The sequence below is a fragment of the Balaenoptera borealis genome, assembly GCF_965194805.1.
Source record: "Balaenoptera borealis genome assembly, chromosome: X".
Lineage (NCBI taxonomy): Eukaryota > Metazoa > Chordata > Mammalia > Artiodactyla > Balaenopteridae > Balaenoptera > Balaenoptera borealis.
The window spans coordinates 29,987,070-30,012,156 of record NC_138881.1 but is presented as its reverse complement, the minus strand read 5'-3'; the positions used below and the strand labels follow the sequence as shown (position 1 = coordinate 30,012,156).

The following is a 25,087-nucleotide window of genomic DNA, read 5'->3' as shown; positions in this document are numbered from 1 at the left end:
CATAATCTTCTCATATACACAGGTGACATCTTTAATAAGAATTTTTCTCTAAACAAAATCTTAGGTGTTCAAAAGAGCAACTGAGATTTGGAGAATTTACTGATTACTACCTTTAAAATGAATAACAGATGCATCTTTTATAATTTCTTCCTACCTCATTTTCTTACACATGATTTAAGGAAAACTGAAGGTGAATGTAAGCAGAGTAAAGTGTGAAGATAATAAGCATCTTACATCTTTTCTTTTCATTGCAGAAGATCATTGTTCATTACCTTAGAAATATTTCTACTGTACTCTCCATCTCTTTGATTTCTGACTAGAGATAGCACAATTTCAAGAAAATCTGAAGGCATAGAAAATGTCCTCCCTACTTTTGTGGGAGGAACAAACACCAGAAAGTATATAACAGAGATATGTTGAGGAAAAAACCAGAACTTTGTGTAATAATGTTTTTTGCTTCTTCATTGATCAAAACTACTTTGTTTTTCAGAGCACAAGAATAAATGCTTATGATTTGGTTTTCTCCTTATATTACTATGGTAAACATCTTAAATACAAAGTCATTATGAATTTAGTTGTTTTAGGAATGTTGTTACAGACATAGTTGGTCTTCAAGCAATCCACAGTTTAATTTGTCGTCAATTTAAGAAAAGCAGACTAGGACTGAAAGTGAAGAACCCATCAGTATTATTGCAAAACAAGGAAAGTTGTTTGTTTCCTGGACTTACTATCCTTAACAGTGCAGAATGCCCCTTTTCAGACTAAGGCATTATAGAGTGGTAGATGCACCAAACTCATCTCATATGAATTTTACACATGGAAATATATCTAATTGTTTGCCTTTTCTATTTCTGCTGCTTCTCATGTTTTTATTTTTAATCATCTTTCACAGACTTTTGAAAACTAAGCATTGAGACAGACTTCATCTGTTCATAGTGTCCTTCCCTCTCTCATGAAATTAGTATACCTTCTAATGCAAAAATGTATTTTTATATTGCAGGGGCTTGTTATTGTTGAACAGAGCAAAATGCTTTTTGTTTAACATGAAATATTTCTTTTTGGGAAGACTGTATTAGTCAGGATTGCTAGTTGTCTGCAGCAGACACCGTGCTAGTTCATTGAAATGGAAAACGAATTGGCAAAAAGACATTATATATTTCCTAGTTAGTTCCTGAGAGGAAGTTTTTTTTTTAATATTTATGTATTTATTTTTTTGGCTGTGTTGGGTCCTCGTTTCTGTGCGAGGGCTTCCTCTAGTTGAGGCGAGCGGGGGCCACTCTTCATCGCGGTGCGCGGGCCTCTCACCATCGCGGCCTCTCTTGTTGCGGAGCACAGGCTCCAGACGCGCAGGCTCAGTAGTTGTGGCTCACGGGCCCAGTCGCTCCGCGGCATGTGGGATCTTCCCAGACCAGGGCTCGAACCCGTGTCCCCTGCATTAGCAGGCAGACTCTCAACCACTGCGCCACCAGGGAAGCCCCTGAGAGGAAGTTTTGAAGGTGAGAGGAACAGGACAAAGAGTCAGGCTTGAAGGATATGCAGTGTAGAGCAGTATCCAAATTAAGATATTGTGCTTCTGTCTATTTCACTGGTGAACTTTCTGAATCCAGAGTAGAACCCACTTTTTTCTGCTTATGTATAGATGTTGCCTCCTCCTCGCACATCTACCAGTTCTGTTTCTAAAAGCACCACCCTGACCAGAAACTGTCACCTGCTCCCTTACCTTACTCTCTTAAGAATAAGACTCTTGCTACATTGCACCTGAATGGGGATATTGTAACACATTGCCGTCCATGCTCTAGCTTCAAAGGAGGCTGCAAAGTATATTGCTTCAATTTTGGAGGGATAGGATGCATGTGTGAAGTTTTCCAAAGTTAGTATGTCTGCTTAAGAGATGATGGACAGATTACCACTGTGACAAATCACCACAAAAAGACAAAAAGCAAGCAAACTACAGATAATAGTAAGAAACACGATAGGAGTCCAAGAGCAGGGCTTGCAACACATGGCATTCTAAAAACACATAGTTCCTCACAGAAAATACTGTTAACAGAGACACAGAGATCTCTGAGAAGAGTGCATGCTGGCATGTATAGTGTTTTATATGGCTAAACTGGTTAAAGCAGAGCTGAGACTACTCATATACCCTCAGACCGCTCAATTACTTAAAGTGTGGTCCACACAAATGTAACATCATCGTCACCTAGGAGCTTGTTAGAAATGCAGAATTCTGATCTCAGTTAGATGTACAAATCAGAATCTGCATTTTAAAACGCTTACTCGGTAGATTTTGAGCAGCGCAACTCTATGAGATACTGTTTTTTAGTAGCAGAACCTTTTCATCAAATTGTACATATAAGTCAAATACTTAAACTATAAAAGTGGAGCATCTCCTATATACTCAAGGTCATAGTCATTCATTCATTCCTCTTTACTTGAATATGTATTAAGGAACTTTTCTGTATTAGGTGCTGTTCATGGCAATGACTAGAGAGTCTTTTTGTTTGATGGAACCTCCTGGATCCAATCTCTTTTATCCCGTTTATTTTCAGATTTATTAACTTAATTCATATCCAGTTTCTTCATTTTTTTCCCCAAAATACAATATTCTATAAGTGGGGACAAAAAGTGGAGCATCTCTGCTGGAAGTGGAGGCAGGATTGCCAGGCCCACACTAATCAAGGCCCCTGCTTGTTCCTTGGAGTGGCCCAGAGTATCTCAAACTCCTCCAGATCCACAGTGCGCAGCGTGAAAACAACATATACTGGTCTTACGGAGAACTGTCAGGACACGTCCACCTCCAGCCCACAAAATCATGGTGCTACACCTCTGACTGGGACCCTAATTGGGCTAGGAGATGTGTACATCCACCTACATTTCAGCTTTCAATTTAGGACAGGATTATATCAACGTCCTGTGGGACAGTGAGTGGCTCCAAGGGCAATCCAAAGATTGGTAAAGAGTATGTCTGGACGTATTGCATTGTTCTGTAGGGAAGGATGAATAGAGGAAAGAAAGAAAGCAGTCTGGTGCCTATGGAAAAGTCTCAAAAGCTTTAGAAAAGTAATGTCTTAAAAATTCAAAAGTAAAACTTATGAAAAAAATGTGTCTTCTATGTATTTTCAAACGACATATAAACCTGAATTCCATGAATAAATTTCAAAATGTCATATAGAGATCCTAGATTTAAAATACAAAAATGTAAAATATAAGTGGAGAGTAAAAGAAACTTCAATAAAATAAAGTAAAAACTGTAAGGAAGCTAACAACGTAACAGTGGAATTAAGAATTTCATCAGGATGCTTTTAACAAAAATAACGCCAAAGAAAATTGAATCTATAGAGGGTGCAATTGAGGAACTAATCCTTTTGCAACGCAGACAAAAAAAGGAATATAAACCTGAAAGTAATGTGGGGAAAAAAAAAAGAGAATGTTTCATTGTACAGTTGTGCTTGCCAAAGGCAAAACCACAGCCAATTGAAGAGAGGAAAATTAAATTGAGCTGTAATAAAAAAAAAAGTTTCATAATTTTTTGAAGACTTATTCTGGTATTTTAAAAATTTCAATTACAGACATCTAAGTAAAACAAGTTAATAAACAAACAAAAGATGTGTACTTAAGAATAAAAATCAAGTAGTTTTAGACTTCTCTGTAACAGTAACACAAGAAAACTTTGAATCAGTGTCTAAATTTTAATTGGAAAAGAATCATAAATTAATCAATTTGTTATTTGTTTATAAAGGTCACAGACTTACTTGAATATTCAGTGACTCAGGAAAAACAGAATCAATCCAGAAACATCACAATATGTCGTGGACAATTGCAAGATAAATAAAAATGTGTCCTTTATTTATCTGCAATGTAAAAATAATACGAGCTATACTTTAATAACATAATACCATAAATCAGTCTGAAAGTAAAATATTCTTCAATAGTAATACTGAGAAAGCTAATCAGTAAAATATTAGACCTTTTCTATATAGACCTTTATTTTGTACTACCAAAATCAATTTCAAATGGATTGAGGGGGGGGAAATTTTTGCTATATAAAACTGGGGTGATAGTGTAGAATAAACATTGAGGAAGATGAATAAAACTTACTCCAGGTAAATGGTTTAAAACGTCAAAGAGTGACAGAATTTTGAGAATCTAATTCTTAAATGCATAAAGCACATGGTGTGTATATTTATTTGTAATAGGTATAACCAGTAAGAAAATCAATGTCTAACAAAGCAATCAGTGATCAATTTTCTGTTATAAAATAGTGTTAACAGGTGCAGCCTTTATGAAAAAAAAATTGAAGGTGTCAAATGCCCAGGAATTGAAATCACAGAAATGAGAGTTAGACACCAACGTGTTCATTATTGCTTCATTAACATACGTGAAAAGTAGAAACAATTCAAGTATCTTACAATGGGAGATGTCTTAGTACCATGATTTCCAAAATGTCTTATCATTTCTTAAACTCTTCGTTATAAAAAATAAGTTAGACTTAAACTAATTTCATTGGCTTGTCTTTCCTGAATCTAGAGACATTTTTTCTGATACTTCATTTACTGTAAAATGCTTTAATGTTTATAAATTATTATCCTAAGCATATCATTTTAGTCTTAAACTTTCCCTGTAAACCAGGCAACCCAGGGAATTATTATTTCTACTATTCCTCGAATAATAGAATTATTAGGCAAGTATTTTCTTTTTCTTTTTTTGCTTGCCTGTCCAATTTTACTCTATACCTTTCTCTACCCTGCTTACTTAATAACAGGGAGACTAATCTTTATGGGTTCTGTCAACCAGCGTCTCTAACTCTGGCTCTGGATGTGTGACCCAAATGGAAATTACTGGCAAGAGAGGACAGTATTGGAGGAACAAGAGGTATTTATTGCCTTGCCTCACTCCCTGCTAACCTACAAGGTAGCAGTGGCTGAATTTTCTCTCCACAGCGACAACTGCTGTTGGAAATCTCTCTTCCAAAGCTTAGCTCTCGCTGGGCTCTAGTGTTAACATTCCTTCTCATTATCCCTTCAGGCCTATGGGGGATAAGGGCTTTCTACTATTACTAGTCCCTGCGTGCTTCACAGTTTGTACTGGTTAATATAACCCTGCCCACCTCACTTCACTTATCCCATTGTGTGGTGTGACATCTGAATAGTGTCAGGGCCATGATGAATAGAGCTACCCAGGGAGTTAATGGCTTTTTCAATTATTTCGTAGAAGAATATGTCACAGTCAGGTTAGAGGCTCTAACATTTCTATTCTTTCTACTGTATCAAGCTGTATTTAAGGAGAAATTTTTGCTTTAAACACTAAAAGGAGGATATCTTATTGTGAGACAGAAATCCGGTTTTCGCTACTTAAAATGTATCTGTGGATGGACAAGGTTTGTTATGTACAATGACTAGCACAGAGGTTCTTTTTACCGAGTAGGCTATTCAAATCTGTTCTCATGTCACTGGTCTTCCTGTCACCAGTCCTTTTATAATGAAATATTAGGTCAGTTGAGTGCAGTGTGAAGTCTTTGTGGAGATGGGCAACACAATACCTATAAAAATGAACCCATCGATAGAAAAGTGCAGAACAAAACACAAGCCCTTACTGACATAATTCTTGGGAAAGAAAAAAATTGGATACTTCATCTGACATGAGGGAAATCTTCGAGCAAATCCAGTGGAAGGTGTTACGTGTGACTACTACTTATTGTTTCTTTCTGAATTTAGTACATTTTGTTGATACTGTGACATTATGTTGAAGTGGAAAGATTTGGGGGTAAATACTATTAAATAAATTGGCTTTTAATAAAGCTGCTAAGTTGACAAACCCACTGGGTTGCTAAATCAAATATTTGTGCCATAATCACAGATATTAGTAAGTCAGAATTCAGAGTTTAACATTTGTTTTACTAAGGAGGAACCAACATGAAAGTATTTGGTAGAGGTGGCGAGGGTAAAGTGGGGAGAGGTCTGGACTTGAGAGCTGCTCCCTTTCATTTGACAAATCACCCTCTTCCAGGATTTCCCAGGTTCCAAATCATGACCTGCAAAGCATAGTTTTAAATTGTAAACACCACAAGCTCTGGTACTTCGTAAGTGTTCAATTAAAAAAAAAAATTCGTGGAGTAAATAACATAAGTCATCCAGCAAATCAAAGCAGAAAGAAAATATAATTCATAGACACAAGTATCATATGTTCAGAGTTGGTCACAAGCAAAGCGAAGGGAGTTGCAGTCAGATATGTCTTAATTATTAAAGATATTAGGACATTCTAGTCATAAAGGGCACGGAAAACTTTTCTTCCAAACCTTGTACATAACCTTCAAGTAGGAGTACTGTAGACAAGTAACGCCTCAACAGTCTCCCTCTGGCAAACTGAATGGGGTATTTCCTAAGGATGTACCTTGTATTTTATTAAACCAATGGGAGGATTTAACACCTAAATGCCACTTTTGTAAAGTCCAATTGTGTAGAAGGATGAGATTTTTAAAAAACGTGATCCACTTAAGAAGTATAAAATTAGTTTTTTTTGACTAAAGGGTATTTATACATGAATCTGTAGCTTGCAACTGTGTTCACAGAAATGGAGGTCTGCTGCAGAGTGGCTCGGAGGCACCATCAGGGATGGGGGGGCAGTATAGCCAGCAGAATCAAGTGTCCTGTCCCCAGCATGAGTGTGATTCTTAAATTTTGTAAATAGGTCATTGAGATAGGAGAATAAATGCACAGTACTTCAAAAATATAACTATCAACTGGACTGAGCAACCAATTTGAGTCTGTGTTGTTAGGTTCTTCCCCTTTAGGATACTGGTGAATAACGGGACCAGATAGGCTGGTGGGAAAATTAGCATTACTGTGTGAAAGTTAAGAAGAATATTCCAAGAATCTGTCTTGCGTTGATGGACTTCTTGCCTGTACACAGATGAACTGTGGAAGTCCCTAAATGCAAAGACAAAAAACATTTGATCAAAAAACATCAGGAGAGAAAATAGTCCTGGAGAGGATATTTTCTGAGCAAGAAAATGGGGAATAGATAGAATTAGGAATTGTGGTGAAAAGAAATTACTACTATAAGAGATTGAGACCCAGAATGCAAGTAATTTTCATCTTACCTGCCAGCAGGAATGTGATGTGGATTTGGGAGCAGGAAGTTGTGAAAAATACTGAGTTTCCAGAAACTGTGTCATGATTTGCTGATGGTGCAAGCTCTGGGCATGTAAGATGTGAGTGCGGGCAAATGTGCAGTAGTTCTTCCTATGGCTGACTTCTTACCTTTCAAGTTTCAGTTCAAATGCTTCCCTTGTCACTTCCTCTGTGAGAGCATTTAAAATATACCTGCCTCCTGTTTTTTGTTTTTGTTTTTTTAGCATATGACTGATAATTTTATTCTTAGCACTTACTGAAGTCACTAAATGTGTTAAAATTATTTTGTCTGCTTGTTGCTTGCTTCCTTGTTTATTGCCTACCCCTCTCCGTGAGGAAAGGTACCATATCAGTCCTTTGCTCTTACATATTTGACACAACTGGATAGCAGGTGCTTAACAATATTTCCTGAATGAAAGTACAAAGGGGAAAACGAACAAATTAATGAATATCGTATATTTACCAACTATGTTTCAAGCGCTACCATGGTGTCCTTTATCATTTTGACCAATTCTGTTTTTTTCTTGTGAAGGTTGAATGAAATCTTGGCGGGTCAGGTGTATTATCTCATAAGCTGTCATTACTCAAAGTAGTGACCAAAAGTCAGAGGAGCTTTCCCCTAAAGAAGTTCTCTCTCCTCTAGAAAGCTCTCATCCTCTTTATTGTTGCTTCTAGTGCCCTTTGACTTCTTGGCATGATTTAAATTACCTTGAATGACTTCTGCATCATTAATGCAGTGGACCCATTCACCTCTGTTTTCTGCTTTTCTATATGACTGGAATTAAATTTCTTTATGATTATAAAGGGATGCTATTTAACTTTGGAGTAACTTATAGTAGTGTTTTAAGCAGAGCTTAATTTATAACCTGAGAATTCTTTATATAAAAAGACACAGAAAATTCCCATTTTAAAGTCCAAACATCAAATCTTATTATTCTTAAAGCTGTCCTATAGTTAATTTTGAGTGAAAGTCTAAATATAAGCAATACTAAAATATGAATCCTTAAGGTTTTAACCAGGTTACAAATCCTATAATGTGTCTTTGATCAACTAAATTTCTTATTAATATATTAGTTATAGATCTGAAAAATGTTGGGAGCAGAGAGATGATTTTAAAAACTAAGCCCCAATCATAAGTCTGATTTCTTATAATAGACATTATACTATACTAGCAATCTAAATAGCAATAGGTTAACTGTTCATAAGACTGAAGATTTATGTTGGTTATAAAAATGGGTGGTAATATCAGTGATAGAACCCATCCATATGTTAGGCAGTACTCTTAACGTAGGCAGAAAATACATAATAACTAACACTTTTGTAGCATTTCCTATTCCCAGGGTCTCTTCCAAGGACTTGACCCACATAACATATAAAATCCTTGTAAGAGTTCTTCGAAGATAGTGTTAATGTTACCTTAACAGAGGAGGAAACTGAGGTACAGGACAAAGAAGAACCATGCCCAGAGTCACAGCTACTAAGTGGCAGATCTGGGTTTCAAACCTAGGTAATCTATCAACAATGCATATTCTCTTTAACCCTGGAATATACATGTAGATGGAGCTTATTTGAATATTTTAACATTACTGACATAATTTCCAGTCACCAAAGGTTATAATGAATATGACACATTTAGAACTTGTCAAAAATCACTGTAATCATTTAATTCCATGCACCTGCTAGGGTTGACAGTGGAGAACTTCATAAATTTGGACAAGTGTTTTCAGTGTTAACCACAGCAGATTGGAGGAGTTGAGTGTACACAGATATTTATTCAAGCAAGAAAACACTAAAGCATTTTTATCACTGCTTGCTGACTGTATCACCTGCTGTATCTAGCTATCTTAAAACTATACATCCATGGCTTCTGATCTATGTATTTAAATACTTGGTAATTCACAGTATTAACAAATTTAAGGAAAACATGATCATCTCGAGATGCAGAAAAACAATAACATTCAGTATTTACTCAGGGTAAAAATTTTTAGTAAACTAGGATGAGAAGGCACGTATTTCCATCTGAATGATTATGGCAAAACTGCAAGCTTTCTTATTGAGATTGTGAATAAAAAGAAGATGACTATTACTACTACCTCTATTCATAATGATACTGGAAATCCTACTCAGTACAATATGACTGAAGAAAGAAATTTAAGAACTTGAAGGAGAATAACATAATTGTCTCTATTTGTGGATTCTATCATTGTATTCCTATAAAGACAAAAATAATCTTCAAAAAGACAACTTCAGTTAAGAAATATTAGCAAGGTTTCTGGACTTAAAAAAATAAACATCGGGGCTTCCCTGGTGGCGCAGTGGTTGAGAATCTGCCTGCCAGTGCAGGGGACACGGGTTCGAGCCCTGGTCTGGGAGGATCCCACATGCCGCGGAGCAACTAGGCCCATGAGCCACAATTATTGAGCCTGCGCGTCTGGAGCCTGTGCTCTGCAACAAGAGAGGCCGCGATAATGAGAGGCCCGCGCACCGCGATGAAGAGTGGCCCCCGCTCGCCGCAACTAGAGAAAGCCCTCGCACAGAAACGAAGACCCAACACAGCCATAAATAAATAAATAAATAAATAAATAAAAACCCAGAGCTTAAAAAAAAATCAATAATTAGGTAGTGATTCAAGCAAAAAATTTAGAGTAAGCACTTAATAAATCCTTTCCTCCATAAAAATAATGAGAACGTGGAAAACATTTTCAGAATCAAATTTTTTCCAACTGGGGAAATGAAGCAAAGGCTTTCAGCAAGCCAGGTATGTTTATTCAAGGACAGTGATTGAATCTTGGTGAGAACATTGACCCTCCACTCTTTTTTTTCTGAGGTAACTCTTAACACCAGCAGTCTGGGGACAGAATAAGGTTGGAACTCCTTCAAAGTCCCATTCCTAGAGAACTGTCATTATTTTCCCTGTCTGCTGGGTCCATGGAAAACCTCACTCATAACGCTGTCTTTATTTAACCATCAGGTTAAATCATCAAAGCTCATATAGTGTGAACAGTTTTTTCTGGGACTGATTCTTGAAAACAATAAGAGGCAATAACTCAACATTGCAGTTGCTCTAGAAGAGGATAAAAGTTGAGGAAAACAATTGACCAGTCAAAAAGCTTGAAAGTAAAATCCTGGAAAGAAGATATTTATTTTTAAAATGCTTGGAAAAGTTCCAATATCTTACTGGGAATCAAGAAGGCAGTTTAAGTGCATAGAGCTTTGTGCATGCCCAGAACTGTACGAAGCGCAAGAGACCTGGGAATAACCTAGTCTCCAACATCTGGCTTAACTTGAGATTCTGCCAGTGCAAGAAGTGAAGATAAGACAAAGTTGTACACTGCCTTGCTGAGAGGTAAAAGTGCCGCCAGTATGCACAGAGCTCTTCAAGAAAGATTGGAAGATTTATTGGTTCCAGAAATTTAAGGAAATCTCTGTTCAATCATTAGCTGGCCAGTAAGAAGCTAACTGAGCAGGGACTTCAGTGGCCACATGTGACAAAGAATACCAGCTTTCCAGAATGAGTTCAGAAAAGTCTCTAAACAAGCAACCAAAATAACAGGACTAAAAAACTTTGCAGAGGGAGTAGAATCTGATTTCCAGAGTTGCCGCATTACATCATTTTAAACGTCCAGTTAAAAAAAATACTAGATGTGCTAAAAACCAAGAACGTATGGTCCCTACTCTAGGAAAGAAAAAGAAGGCCAACAACAACTGTCTCTGAAGAAGCCCAAGTATTGGACTTACTACAAAAAATTTAAAATCAGCTGTTTCATGGTGATGTGATGAATTGGGAGATTGGGATTCACGTGTATATATACTAATATGTATAAAATGGATAACTAATAAGAACCTGCTGTATAAAAAAATAAATAAAATTCAAAAATTCAAATAAAATAAAATAAAACCAGCTGTTTCAAATATGTTCAAAGAACTGAAGAAAACCATGTCTAAAGAATTAAAGGAAAGTATGAGAACAGTGTCTTACCAAAAGAAAATATGAAAAATGAGATAGAAATTACATGGAAAAGAATGAAATCAAAATTCTGGAGTAGAAAAGTAATGATATAAAGCTATTAAATATAGGGCTCAACATGTAAGGAGCTTGGAGTTCACTATGCTGTTCTAACATCCAGTAAATAAACAAACCCTCAGAAGACTAAAAAAGTCAACAACTCTCCTAGGAGCCATAAAAGAGGTGAGAACACAGGAAAAACCGCAGCCCCCAAGATTGAAGAAACACACAGGCAAATACAGAGACTCAGCTTACCAGAGTAGAGATTCATGAATGGAAAATACCACAGGAACCAGTGCGGGGTAGGAATACCTGAACTATAATTGTTGAATTGCTGGAGGCTCAGTGTGGACAACTCAGAGTTCAACTCCAGAGACACCCAGTCATAGGAGCTCCACCAGGTTCCCACAGTAAATGTCATGGAGAATTCCCTTCCTGCTTTTGGCAGGGAGCTGGAAAAGTAACCATTTTGACATATGACAGAGACACACGGTTATTTTTAGTAAGGCCTGCCCTCAGGGGAAACTAAGCAGAGACTAACTGACCTAAGGGAGGGGAAATACCCAATCCAGTCAGCACTGGACTTCCACATGGGAGAAGGGAAATACTCGACTCCAGCCCCTAGAGCCATCGTATCTCACCCAAGGCAGGCTACATATTGTATGCTTTCCAACTATATGCTGTTCTGGAAATGACAAAACTATGGGACTAGTAAAAAGTTCAGTAGTTAGCAGGGGTTAGGGTGGGGACGGAATGATTGGGAAGAGCACAGAGCATTTTTAGAGCAGTGAATATATTCTTTATGATACTATAATGGTGGATACATATCATTATACGTTTGTCCAAACCCGTAGAATGTACAACAGCAGGAGAGAACATTAAGGTAAACAATGGACTTAGGGTGATTGTGATGTGCCAGTGTAGATTCATCAGTTGTAACAAGTGTACCACTCTGATGGGGTATGTTGACAGTGGGAGTGTCTATGCATGTGTCCAGGCATAAGGGAAATAACTATACTTTCCACTCAGTTTTCCTATGAACCTAAAATTGCTCTTGAAAAACGTCTTAAAATATTAACTACAGAAGCTCAACAAGTTATTTGAGTGGGCAGAAAAAATTATCAGACAACCTGAAGATAGATCAATTGAGATTATCCAGTCTGAGCAACAGAAAGAAGAAAGAATGAAAAAATAAACTGAGCATCAGAAACCTGTGAGACACCCTCAAATGTGTTAACATATTCATAATGGATATTCCAGAAGAAGAAGAAGTAGAGAAAAGGTCAAAAAGACTATTTGAAGAGGTAATGGCTGAAAATTTTTTCAAATTTGATGAAAACATTAATTTACACACCCCAAAAGTTCAACAACCTCCAAGTAAGATAAACTCAAAGAGATCCATTTATGTACACATCTTGAAAGCAGCTAGAGAGAAGGTATCCCTCACATACAAAGGGTCCTCAATCTGATTAACAGCTGTTTTACGATAAAAAATCATGGACGTCAAAAGACAGTGGTATAACATATTCAAAAATGGTGATAGAAGAAAAAATCAAACAAGAATTATATATCCAACAAAACCATCCTTCAGAAAAAGATGGAGAAATTAAAACATTCCCAAATAAACGCCAATAGTTCATGGCTAATAGATCAGCCATACAAAATATAGGAAGTCCTCCAGAATGAAATGAAAGGAAATTAGACCATTACTTGAATCTTCATGAAGAAAGAGCAAGCACTGGTCAACACACCTAAATAAATAGGTAAATATAAATGACAGTATAAGGATTTTTCAAAAAATCCTACACAAAATACTAGAAAATTGAAGCCAGAAGCATATAAAAAAGAATTTATAGACCATGATCAAGTGGAATGCAAAGTTTGTTCAACGTAGGAACGAATTATGTAATTCATTTTATTAAGAGATTAAAGGATCAAAAATATTGAATACATGATTATCTCAGCATATGCCAAAAATACATGTGACAAAATCAAACATCCTTTCATGATTTAAAAAAAAAAAACACTCAACAAACTAGAAATAAAAAGTACATTACTTTTCTATAGCTGCTGGAACAAATTACCATAACATTAGGGACTTATACAACACATTTTTTTCTTACTTTACAGTTTTATAGTATAGAAGTTCAAACTGGGCCTCACTGGAATAACGTTAAGTTATCAGTTGGCCTTTGTTCCTTTTTGAAGACACTGGGGAGAATCCCCTTTCTGGATGTAAAGAATTGGTCCATGAACATGAATTGGAAGACTTAATCTTTTTAAGATTGTAAAATTCCCAAAATTGATCTACTGATTCAGCACATGCTGTGTCAAAATTCTAGCTCTCTCTTTTTTTTTTTTTTTGCAGAAATGTACAGGCTGATCCTAAATTTCATATGGAAATACAGGTGATGCAGTCTAACCAAAACAATGTTGAAAAAGAATAACAAAGTTGGAAGACTGACTTCCCAATTTAAAATATTGCCACAAAGTTGCAGTAATCAAGATTGTGTTATACTGTCATAAGGATAGACATACAGATTAATGGAATAGAATTTAGAGTCCAGAATTAAATCCATAAATTCATGATCAATTGATTTTTTTAAAAAAATCAGAGTTCTGAGATTTCATGGGGGAAAAATAATCTTTTCAACAAATGGTGGTGGGACAGTTAGATATAAGCTTCAATGCTCTCTCTCACCATTTACAAAAATTAAGTCAATATGTATCAAAAACTTAAATGTAAAGATTAAAATGATAATATTTTTAGGAGAAATCAAACACAATTATTCCTTACCTTGAACTAAGCAATGATTTCTTAGATATAACACTGAAACCACAAACAGCCAAAGAAAAATAGACTACACTGAAATAGAAAATACTTTTGATTCAAAGTAAGATATCAAGAAAGTGAACACACAAACCATAGAATGGGAAAAAATATTAGTAAGTCATATATTTGAAAAGAGTCTAGGATTTAGAATACATAAAGAGCTCTTACAACTCAATAATACAAAGAAAATGAACCCAGTTAAAAATGGGAAAATGCTTCAAATAAATATTTCTCCAAAGAGAATGTAAAAATAGCCTATAAACACATGCAGAGATCCTCAATATCATTAGCTATTAGGAAAATGCAAATCAAAATAAAAATTAGATACCACTTAACACCCACAAGAATGACTAGAATAAAAAAATATGCACATTAGCAAATTTGGTGTGGTTAGGGAGAAATTGGAATCCTCATAGATTGCTGGTGGGGATGTAAAATGATGCAGCTGCTGTGGAAAACAGCTTGGTAGCTCTTCAGGAAGTTCAACATAGGGTTACAGTATGGCCCAATAATTCCACTCCTAGGTACTCAAGACAATTGAAAGCACAAAAAAATGATTTATGAATGTTCATAGGAGCTTTGTTCATAATAGCCAAAAAGTGGAAAATGTCTAAATGTTCATCAGTTGAACAATGGGTAAACAAAATGTGATGTATTCATATAACGGAATATTCAACCATAAAAAGTAAAGAAGTAGTACTGACACATGCTACAGCATGGATGAACATTTAAAACATGTTAAGTGAAAGAAGCCAGACACAAAAGTCCACATATTGTATAATCCCAATTATAAAATGTCTAGAGTAGCCAAATTTGCAGACAGAAGTTAGATTAATGGTTTCCAGGGCCCATGGGTGGGCATGGGAAGTGAATACCAAGTGGGCATGTGGTTTCTTTTTGGAGTGATCAAAATGTTCTGGAATTACATAGTGATGATGCTTGTACAACTTTGATAATATACTAAAAATCACTGAATGGTACACTTGATTTTTTTTTAATTGGATTATAGTTGATTTACAATGTTATTACTTTCAGGTGTACAGCAAAGTGATTCAGTTATACATATACATATATCCATTCTTTTTCAGATTCTTTTCCCATAAAGGTTATGACAGAATATTGAGTAAAGTTCCTGTGCTATACTGTAGGTCCTTGTTGGTTATTTTATATATAGTAGTGTGTGTATGTTAATCCCAAGCTCCTGATTTATCCCTCCCCCCCCCCACCTTTCCCCTTTGGTAACCATAAGTTTGTTTTCAAAATCTGTGAATCTGTTTGTTTTGTAAACAAGTTCATTAATATCACTTTTTTAAAAATTAGATTCCACATATGTGATATCATATGATATTTGTCTTTCTCTGATTTAGTTCACTTAGTATGATAATCTCTAGGTCCATCCATGTTGCTGCAAATGACATTATTTCATTCTTTTTTTACAGATGAGTAATATTTTATTGTGTGTGTGTGTGTATATATATATGTATATGTGTATATATATGTATATGTATGTATATGTACACGTATATATATGTACATATGTGTATATGTATATATACGTATATGTGTATACATATATGTATATGTATATATACCATATCTTTTTTATCCATTCTTCTGTCAGTGGACATTTAGGTTGCTTCCACGACCTGGCTATTGTTAATAGTGCTGCAGTGAACATTGGGGTGCATGTATATTTTGTAATTATGGCTTTCTCTGGATATATGCCCAGGAGTGGGATTGCTGGATCATATGATAGCTCTATTTTTTGTTTTTAAGGAACCTCCATACTGTTATCCATGATGGTTGTACCAATTTATATTCCCACTGACAGTGTAAGAGGATTCCCTTTTCTCCACACCCTCTCAAGCATTTATTGTTTGTAGACTTTTTGATGATGGTATACTTTAAAAGGGTGAGTTAAATGGTATGGGAATGACATCTTAATAAAAATTGAATGTATATTATATATTAATAGTGAATATTGAGAAAGTGAAATTTTTAAGAAAGATGCCATTTACAGTAACATCAAAATCACCAGGTACCTAGTAGAGAATCTAAGAAAAGAGATACACAAACATCACAGAGGAAATAATAAAATTTTAGAGAGAGATTAAGGGATTAAAAAAAAGGACAAACGTCCCTTGTTCATGAATTGAAATGCTCAGTATGAAAAAGACAAAAATTCCCCGAAAACTGATTGTAAAACAATCAAAGTAAGAATCACAACAGGTGTTTTGTTTTATATTTTGCTTTGCAGTTCAGCTAGCCAATTCTAAAATTTATAGCAAGTTGTATATGTCCTAGGAAAACAAAGGCATTCTTGAATAAAAACAAACAGGAAGAGCCTCTATAATACAAAATGGCATATAAAACTGTGGTAAACAAGAAAGTGTGTTATTCACAAAAGGGTAGGCAAGTAGACCAATGGAGGAAAATAGAGAGCGTCTAAACAGATCTTGGCATAAGTGATACGAGAAGGGAAAAAATGAACTTTTATCACAGTACGGTTTAGGGCTAATTCTATATATGTCAGAAAACAATTAGCGTTGGTGAGAATGTGTAGAAATTGGAACTCTTGCACTTTGTTGGTGGGATTGCAAAATGGTGCAGATGCTATGGAAAACAATATGAAGATTCTGCAAAAAGTTAATACAAGAATTAGCATATGATCTAGCAATCCCCCTTCTGGGTATTTATCTGAAAGAATTAAAATCAGGATCTCAGAGAGCATTTGGCACTCCTGTGTTCATCACAGCACTATTCACAGTAGCCAAGATGTGGAAACAATCTAAGTGTCCATTGATGGATGAATGGATAAAGAAAATGTGGTATATACAACAATGGAATACTATTCAGCCTCAAAAATGAAAGAAATTCTGCCATATGGGACAGCATGGATGAACTTTGAGGACATTATGCTAAGTAGCAAAATAAGCTAGTTACAGGAAGAGAAATACTGCATGGTTCTACTTACCTGAGGTATATATAATTGTCAAGTTCGTAAAATCAAGTAGAATGGTGATTTCCAGGGCCTGGAGGAGGACGAAATGGAGAATTATTGATTAACAGGCATAAAATTTCAGTCAAGCAAGATGAATAACCTCTAGAGATTGACTTAAAACATTTTACTTTTGGGCAACAATAATGCATTGTACACTTAAAAATGTATAAAGAGAGTATATCACATGTTAAGTGTTCTTACCACAATAAGATTAAATTTTTTAAAAAGACACCTGTACATTAAATGTTTCCATTTGTTGTGTAGTATTGATAGTAGGATTAAAAAATTACTACATTAGATAGACAGAAACATAAACATAATTCATTTTCTGTTAGTCACTCACTTTATAACTATGTTTTCCTGAAGCTTAGAACATCAATGGATTTCTGCATAAACTTATACCACATACATATAGTAGATAACTACATTTTTTATGAAATTATAATTTTCTCTGTCAGATCAATATAGACTGTCAGAAGTTATTAGTTTCATAGTACACTCAGTACTGGTATCACATAACATGTTCCTAAAAATCATTGCACTGTGCAATATTATGTAATAAAGACCACAGGGCTTATGGAAAATGGAGTTAAAGGAAAAACACTAAAAAATACTTTGTCAGTGTTACATAAAAATACATAGGGACTTAATGAAAATGGTATTATTGTTTTATACATGTTAGATAGTTTACACAACCTGACACTTGATTGTGGAAATGGGTGTGGGAAGAGTTTGCATTTGTTACTTAGCCCACTTCTATCATTTCACACTATGTGAAGTCAGAAGTGAAGTTTTAACACCAGATGTATGGATGGAGGTAAACCAAAGTAGATAGTATATGTTTGAGGTGTATGCTTTGTGTATTCCTACATCATTCCATTTGGTGAGATGCATTTTTCTGAGTTTACCTAGTAGTTCTCATGGACGACATTGCACAAAGGCAATGTATAATTTGTGTTATTCTTACATTGTTCCCTAATATATCGATCACACTGAAACAAATTCACGTTCTCAGAACAAGTGTTATAGCAGAACTGAACGTAAATCCCTTTTTTGCCTCCCCCCGCCCCCAGTATTGATAGATTCCAAATGCAGTTCGCTGAGTGGGTATGCTTTACTTATATTTCTAGTGGAGTACTATGTGTAAACTTGTATCAAATTCAAACAACATCAAATTTAATATATCTACCGTATTGGAAATATCTCTACAGAATCCCTATGGGCTATTGCACTTTATGTTGTTTATAGTAACTTCCTATTAACCAAATATGGCAACCTCCAAATGCACTAGTAGGAGTAAATATATGTATTAAATAGTAAGTTCATTCTTTTTTAGGTAGTAAGGTTCTTAAAGTGAAATGTAGAGTATGTATACTATATCCCACAAAGATAATAAAATTTAAAATTCCTAAAATGCATTTACAGACAGTTACAGAGTCCATCTTTAGGTGTAATTTTTCCCTTGCCTATATGAACACAGCTCTTTATAAAATCACGTCACTGGGCACAGCATGTGCATCCAGGAGCAGAATATAGTCGTAACGCTGGTAAGAGGTTTAATGTTCTGAGGATCAATACGGTACCTAAGTGCATTCTTAAGATGCTGGTTGTGCAGTATTTATTGCTTTTGATTGATTACCAAAATATGAAATACTGCATTTTCATAAGTAGTTCTTTTTCTCATTAACAAAGTATAGACATCAGAGGGGAAAGTCAAGTTCTCAGAGAAGACCTGGGACTTTTTCCTCCGCAGGAAATTTTTACGAAGTAAGTAAAACACAGAAACAAAAACTAAGTACAAACACTTAATTTAGAAATGTTAAAAGCCAACATGCTGTCAATGTGCCAAATGCCATATACACTGTATAATTAAGATAATGCAAAAATAACTTACAAATATTTAGTATAATGTATTTTTTAATATTTAAAATCAAAAGTTGGTAATAGTATATGTAATATTTGCTTGGCTTTTAATCTGATTGTGATATGTTTTTAGGGCATTTCAGTTTAAAAATACCTTTCAATCTTCCAAATTTCTGGCACATTTTGAGAACTAGAGCCCTTAAATAGTTAACTCCCCTACTTACTAGCACATATTGAAAATGAATCTATTTTTTATTTACTAAAACTATATCAGAATTAATAGTTCTTTGTCTTTATAATATTCTATATTTAAATCTGTTTACATTAATCTCATTTGAACTGCCCAATAATCCTAGGAGTTTGACCCAGAATTTTAAAAGTAGAAATGATTTCAGAATTAAGCTTATTTGATCAGTATGGAAACTGAGGCCTATGGGTGAGAAAATGAAATTTTATCACAGTAAGGTTTAAAACCAATTCTGTGTTAATTTTTTCTTCCATTTTGTTTCCTAATACATTGCTGTCCTTTGCTACTGGTGGCATCAGAGAAATAAGCAAAAAAACAAAACTCAATATGTTCTTTTTAGAAATTGATGGTTTCATTATTTTTAAAAACACTCTCCATGTTCTTGGGATCATGATTAAGAACAGTAGAAAATTCCTCTGATTAATCAAAATCTAACTGATGAGAGATTACTCACACTAAAATAAATTAATAACAAAGTAAATTTAATCAACCAAAATGGAAGGCACAGGTTGGGGGTGAGACCTCATGGTATATATGGAAAGAGCATGCCTTTAGGGTCAAAGAGTTCTTGATTCATGTCACAACTCCTCTGCACTAGTGATTTTTATCCTTGAGTAAGTTAATTGGCCTAAATTTTCATGCTTGTAATGTGAGAATAGTCATCCTTACATTTCACTGTTTTAAAGGTTGAATAAAATAGTATATAAGCACATTTGTCTCTAACTGGAACAGAGATTCTTAATAAAAGGAAGTGGAATTTATCATTGTCATATGAGATAATAAAAGGGAAATATTGTGAAACAATTAGGGAATATATGACTTACTTTGGTTATAGTAGAGTAAGTAGATGGGAAATTATTGATGGGGGAGCATTCAGGATCAAAGAGATGGGATAAGCACATTTCAAAGATGCAAGAAATAAAATGACATTTTTTTTGTGGTGAATAGGAGAGCTGAACCACTACATATATAGAAGTAGTGATATATAAGGTTAAAAGTAAAGTTAGGATCAGATTGTGAAAAGCAAAATGCCAGAAGGCATAGTGAACCCATGAGTAGTGGAGAACATAAAAGTTATTAAATAACAGAGGTAGATAGACTAGGATTTACAGGATTCAAGGATTGGAAGTCAGGAAAAGAAATACAAATTTGTAAGAGACCCTATAAATTTAGGGTCTTCGCATTTTATAATCTTGCAACTAGTTGAATTTTGTACTTTATGAAGCCAAATTTAAATAGGCTGAAATCATAAACCTCAGATTAAACTCTTACCTTGGAAAATTATTTAAAAATTTATATACTTTGCAAATTTAGGTTTAGGTTGGAGGATATAAATGAGTATAAACCCATTTCTGTGACTCTGGAGTTAGGTAAAACATACACTTAATAAAAAGTTTACGGTTACCAGGGGGGAAAGGGGGGAAAGGATAAATTGGGAGATTGGGATTGACATATGCACACTGCCCTCCTCATTTTTGAGCACATATACTAGAGAAGGCTGAGCAAGAGATGTGAACCTGCTCTTTGCTCAGAATACTTAATTTCCATGTGCATCTCACAATGGGAGTACGTACTTCACTTTGCTGCGTGTAAGCCATACACAGCATGGCCCCTAAGACCAAACCAGTTGATTATTTCTTCTGGTACCCCACTGAATAAACAGCTGTCTGTACCCATCGTGAAGGAAAAAATGCCTGGTGGAACTTCATGTGAAATGTTGGTCCCCAGTATAAGGCCTTCATTGAGTGATACTGGTTCCCAATATGATACATTCTTGAGGAATTTTTAATGGTAATTTTTAGTATGTATATATTTTTCTTGTAATATCAGAAGCAAATTTTTAATATCTAGCTGCATTTTCCTAGTAAAAATAGCATAGTTAACTTTTCATCGATCTATCTAGTGTAAAATGAGATTGTGACTAAAAATTACGTTTGATAATCAGCTTGGTTTCCTTTGACCCAATTACCTTATACTTTGCTTTTCAAATGGCATTATGCACCTCTTGGGTTATATCAGAGATCATTTTTTTTGATAGATAACATACTTTAACTGAAGAAGTGTTCAAGGAAGAAATGTTAAATGACTGAAGTCTGGTAGACTAGGAGGAGAAAAAAATAATTTCTAACTTTTGTCTTCTTTACTATTCTACCGAAATCACAGCTATACACTCAGGTATTATCACTGAGTCCCTTAATCTCAGGAGATCATCCTTTTAAAGGCTGGTGTCAGTGTATACAGCAAAATATGTGGTTTCCATGTTGTATCCCAGAACCCTTCATGTAGCCTTTATGAAAACTGTCTCTTGTCTTGTCTGAAGTGTAAATCCTATTCTGAATATCAAACGAGTCTGAAGACAGATAAGTTTCTTAGGGCTTGGGAGAATAGTTTGAGTGGATGCATTCAAATAAATCACAACTATTATATCCATGATTAACATATTGCTAACACACCCAGGAATACAACTCCAGAATGCTGGCTCCTATGTGATGAGTTAAAGATAGACTGCTAAAGTTGTTCTTTTTTTTTTTTAAGTTGTTCTTAACATAACACAATCTTTTGGTTTAAGCCATTTGAGTTTTTATTAATATTTTTATGGACATTAGCTGAGCTTCTGTTTTGAATTAAAAGAACAGAAGATATATAAAAGCATAATTCCCTTGAAGTATAATATCAATCTTTTGTTCAGTGGTTAAAAGTTTAAAAACATTAAACACTGGCAAGACCAGCTACTAATTTTAGTAGCCCAAACTTAATCTCTGTATCCAGTCATGTAGAAAATAAGTTTTAGCTTATTACTTTTAAATCAGATTAAACTAAGGAATATGCAGGAATTGAGTATAATATTTTACCTTTATCAACCTGAGCACTTCTATAGGTCTTCTTTCAAGTAGTGGTAGAGTAATTTGAAAGGGGGAAATGCTGTTAAACTTCAGAGTTTTTTACATCTAATATCTCAATTATAGAAACGCTTAGCTTCTTGAAAAGTACTTAAAGCTGAGTTCAATTGGCTTCTTTCTTTTTTGTGTATTTAATAATGTATATTTTCCTTAGTATTTGAAAGCTTTTAAAATAAATTTTTAGATGGATTTTTCATGCTTTCGTCTTTTCATGAAATATCTTTTCCGATTATGCTATGAAATAACTTCATTGCCCAATATTTATCATTTAAAATATTTATTAAGTACCCACTGAAACCCAGCACTATGCTTGGCATAGGCATAAAATGGTGATTAAAAACATATGTCAGTATTTTCATGAACTTAATGGTTTGGTAGCTATACCCCAATCCAGTAGACACTAGTGTGTCTAGAGACGTTATGGTTGTCAGAAGTTGGAGGGGAGGCAGTGTGCTTCTAGAAACTGGTGGATAGAGGCCAGGGATGCCGCTAAACATCCTACATTGCACAGAATGGCCACCCACCACGAAGAATTATTCAGCCTCAAATGCCAATGATGTCACAGTTGAAAAACTTTGCTAGTATTTAAAACAGGCATTGCTTAAACAATTCCGTTGTTAAATGCATGAATAACATCCCAGATAAGCACTTTGAAAGAAAGGAAACCTGGTTTTACGAGAGCCCATAGCAAAGAAATTTGACCTAAACTGGGGTCCTTGTAGTCTTCTCTGAGGAATTGATCTGAAGTTTATCTGAAGGTTAAGTGTTTTGTGCACAGAATGGGGGGAAGAGGGTTCCAGACAGAAGGGCTCATGGTTCGAGGAAAAAGGAATTAATAGCAATAGGACAGAAGCTGAGAGGGAGCTTTAAGGTAGACTGGTGGAGTAGGTAAAACCATATATGGTTGTGTGGATCCTTTGAGGGAGGCAAAGCTATTGAAATAGTTGAAGCAAGGTGGGACTTGACTTCATCAGAGCCACAGGTTTGAAAAAATCACTCTGGCTGCAGTACAGAGAGAGAGACTAGAAAAGGACAGAGTCGATGAAAGGAAACTAAGAGATGTTCTGGAGGGCACTGTTGCTATAAATTGTAATCTGGATCAACAGTAAAAATAACTTTGACAAGATCCATGTTTGCTTAACTCACAAATGACAAAAGAAGGTCTTTGAAATCATGACTCATAAAATAGGTATTTAATTTTCAGCTTTAATCCTAAGTGTGCTTGTAGCTTGCCAAAAGTATATGTAAGCAAAGAGTTATGCCCCTCTTTTTAAAATTTATTGCTGTTCTTACCAAAAACATTGAAACACAAGGTGCATTGAATTAACAAAGGAAAATAATGTGAAAAACAGCAGAGTTCTCTGTCCAGTGCACAATACAGGGAGTGCCGTGCTTAAGAACCTGATTCAGGATTAAAGCCAAGGAAGGCCACCAAATGGTTAATGTTTTGGTAAAGTAAGGTTGTAATTTGACTTTATCCAGAGTCTATAATGTTTGAATAAGCATTTCTGCCTTAGAGCAGAGGGAGGAGATTAAATGGTTCGCCTTCTCTGAGCATTCTGTATTGTTCACAGGTACTGATGAAATATTGGAATTTCTGGTGAAGTGAATGACTAGAGGCAAAGGTACTTCTTTTTGTTTTAGAAGCTATTATTTTTCTACGTTTCTCAATAAAGTGAGGGAATTACTAAATCCTGATTTAGAGACTGTTAGCTTTTCTAAAGTGTTGGTGAGGGAAGTCGGAGACGGTAGTGAAGAAACTTAAGTATCATGAATCGTAGTGAAACTTTAGTTCAAACTAAATTATTTTCTAAACTTAAAAGAAAACCTTTTTTTAAAAAAAAAAACTCTCTGGAAAATGTTCAGTTTGTTATGCCTGTTTTGTTTAAAGTTGATAGGAAGTAGAGTAGTAAATCGCTATTGATTCATGTGTAGTGTTGAAACATAATCTCTGTTAATGACATTAAAGTCATTTAGAGAAGCAAATTCTTCCACAGTGAGCTTTGCAGATGCTGACTAGCCTCTGTTTGAACAACCTCGGAGAGATGGAATTTGGGAGGTAATAAGACAACCAACCCATGGCATTGTGCAAGGCAATGCTCTCTGTGAAAGAATTACTTTTTATATGAACTGTATCCCCCTCCTACCCTTAAAGTTGTCCTCATGATTCTTTTTCTACATTTAGAAGCAACATATAACCACCCTTCCAGTGTTGGAGATTTTCCTATCTTTTCAAGTGTTCATATGCTAGGCTATTCATCACTCTATCCATACTTATAAAATGGCCACCAAAATAAATCTGAAGATAACTTTTCTAGATAAGGGCTGATTGGTTGTGGGAATGAGAAGGCTGTAGTTTCTTGTGATTTAGACATTATATTTCTTATATTAAGTGAATTATGACATTGTTAGTAGTTGGGATCTATAATGGTTTTACTAATAAGGGTCAGCATTGAACTGTTTTTCCTTTTGATAGACTTACTAATCAGTTAATTAAAAAATGATGTAGACTTAACATTGGGTAAATCTAATTTTTACAGCCCTTTGCCAAAGCTTTCTATGTTTCATGATTGGAAGATGTTATGGTTCACCGAGCTTACAACTCCCAGAATAATTGTACTGAAAGAATACTGAGGGATGAAGAGTTCAGTTTTAGATATGTTGATTTCTATATCTCCATGATCCGTTCAAATGGAGATACCCTTTTGAAAAGTTAGTTATATGTGTCTGAGGCTCAAAAATTAGTGACAACTACTATTATATTTTAGCAACAGTAAGCATAAAGGTGATTGCTGCAGTCTTGCATATGAATTCAAACAAAAAAGGAAGATAAACTGAGTAAAGATGAGATCTGAAGATGGAATGGAATACTTGGGCATTCTGATTTACAAGGAACAAAGTCAACAACCAAAAATGAGAAGATGCGTTCACAGGGAAAAGGTTGATATCAGAAGAGTGATGTCTCAGAATCTTACATGGCAGAGTTTCAGGAAGCCAGCAGTGGCCTGCAATATAAATGGTGCAGAGAGGTCGAATAAGGCAATAACTAAAGCATGGATATTAGATTAAGCAAGCAGTTTGGATTTGATGACCTTAGCCATAATGCA

The 25,087-nt window shown here is 35.1% G+C and overlaps 1 protein-coding gene and 2 long non-coding RNA genes across 8 annotated transcripts in view; 2 read left to right on the top strand and 1 right to left on the bottom strand.

The window, feature by feature from the left end:
* The window catches only part of DMD (dystrophin), a 2,485,149-nt gene that overhangs the window by 106,836 nt on the left and 2,353,226 nt on the right, over positions 1-25,087 (top strand). The gene's annotated exons all lie outside the window — the stretch shown is intronic.
* The window catches only part of LOC309621188, a 1,076,444-nt gene that overhangs the window by 541,721 nt on the left and 509,636 nt on the right, over positions 1-25,087 (bottom strand). The gene's annotated exons all lie outside the window — the stretch shown is intronic.
* On the top strand, positions 24-23,812 carry LOC309621194. The gene is made up of 2 exons (XR_014239808.1): positions 24-1,163; positions 1,470-23,812. It is a non-coding gene; the product is annotated as an uncharacterized lncRNA (long non-coding RNA).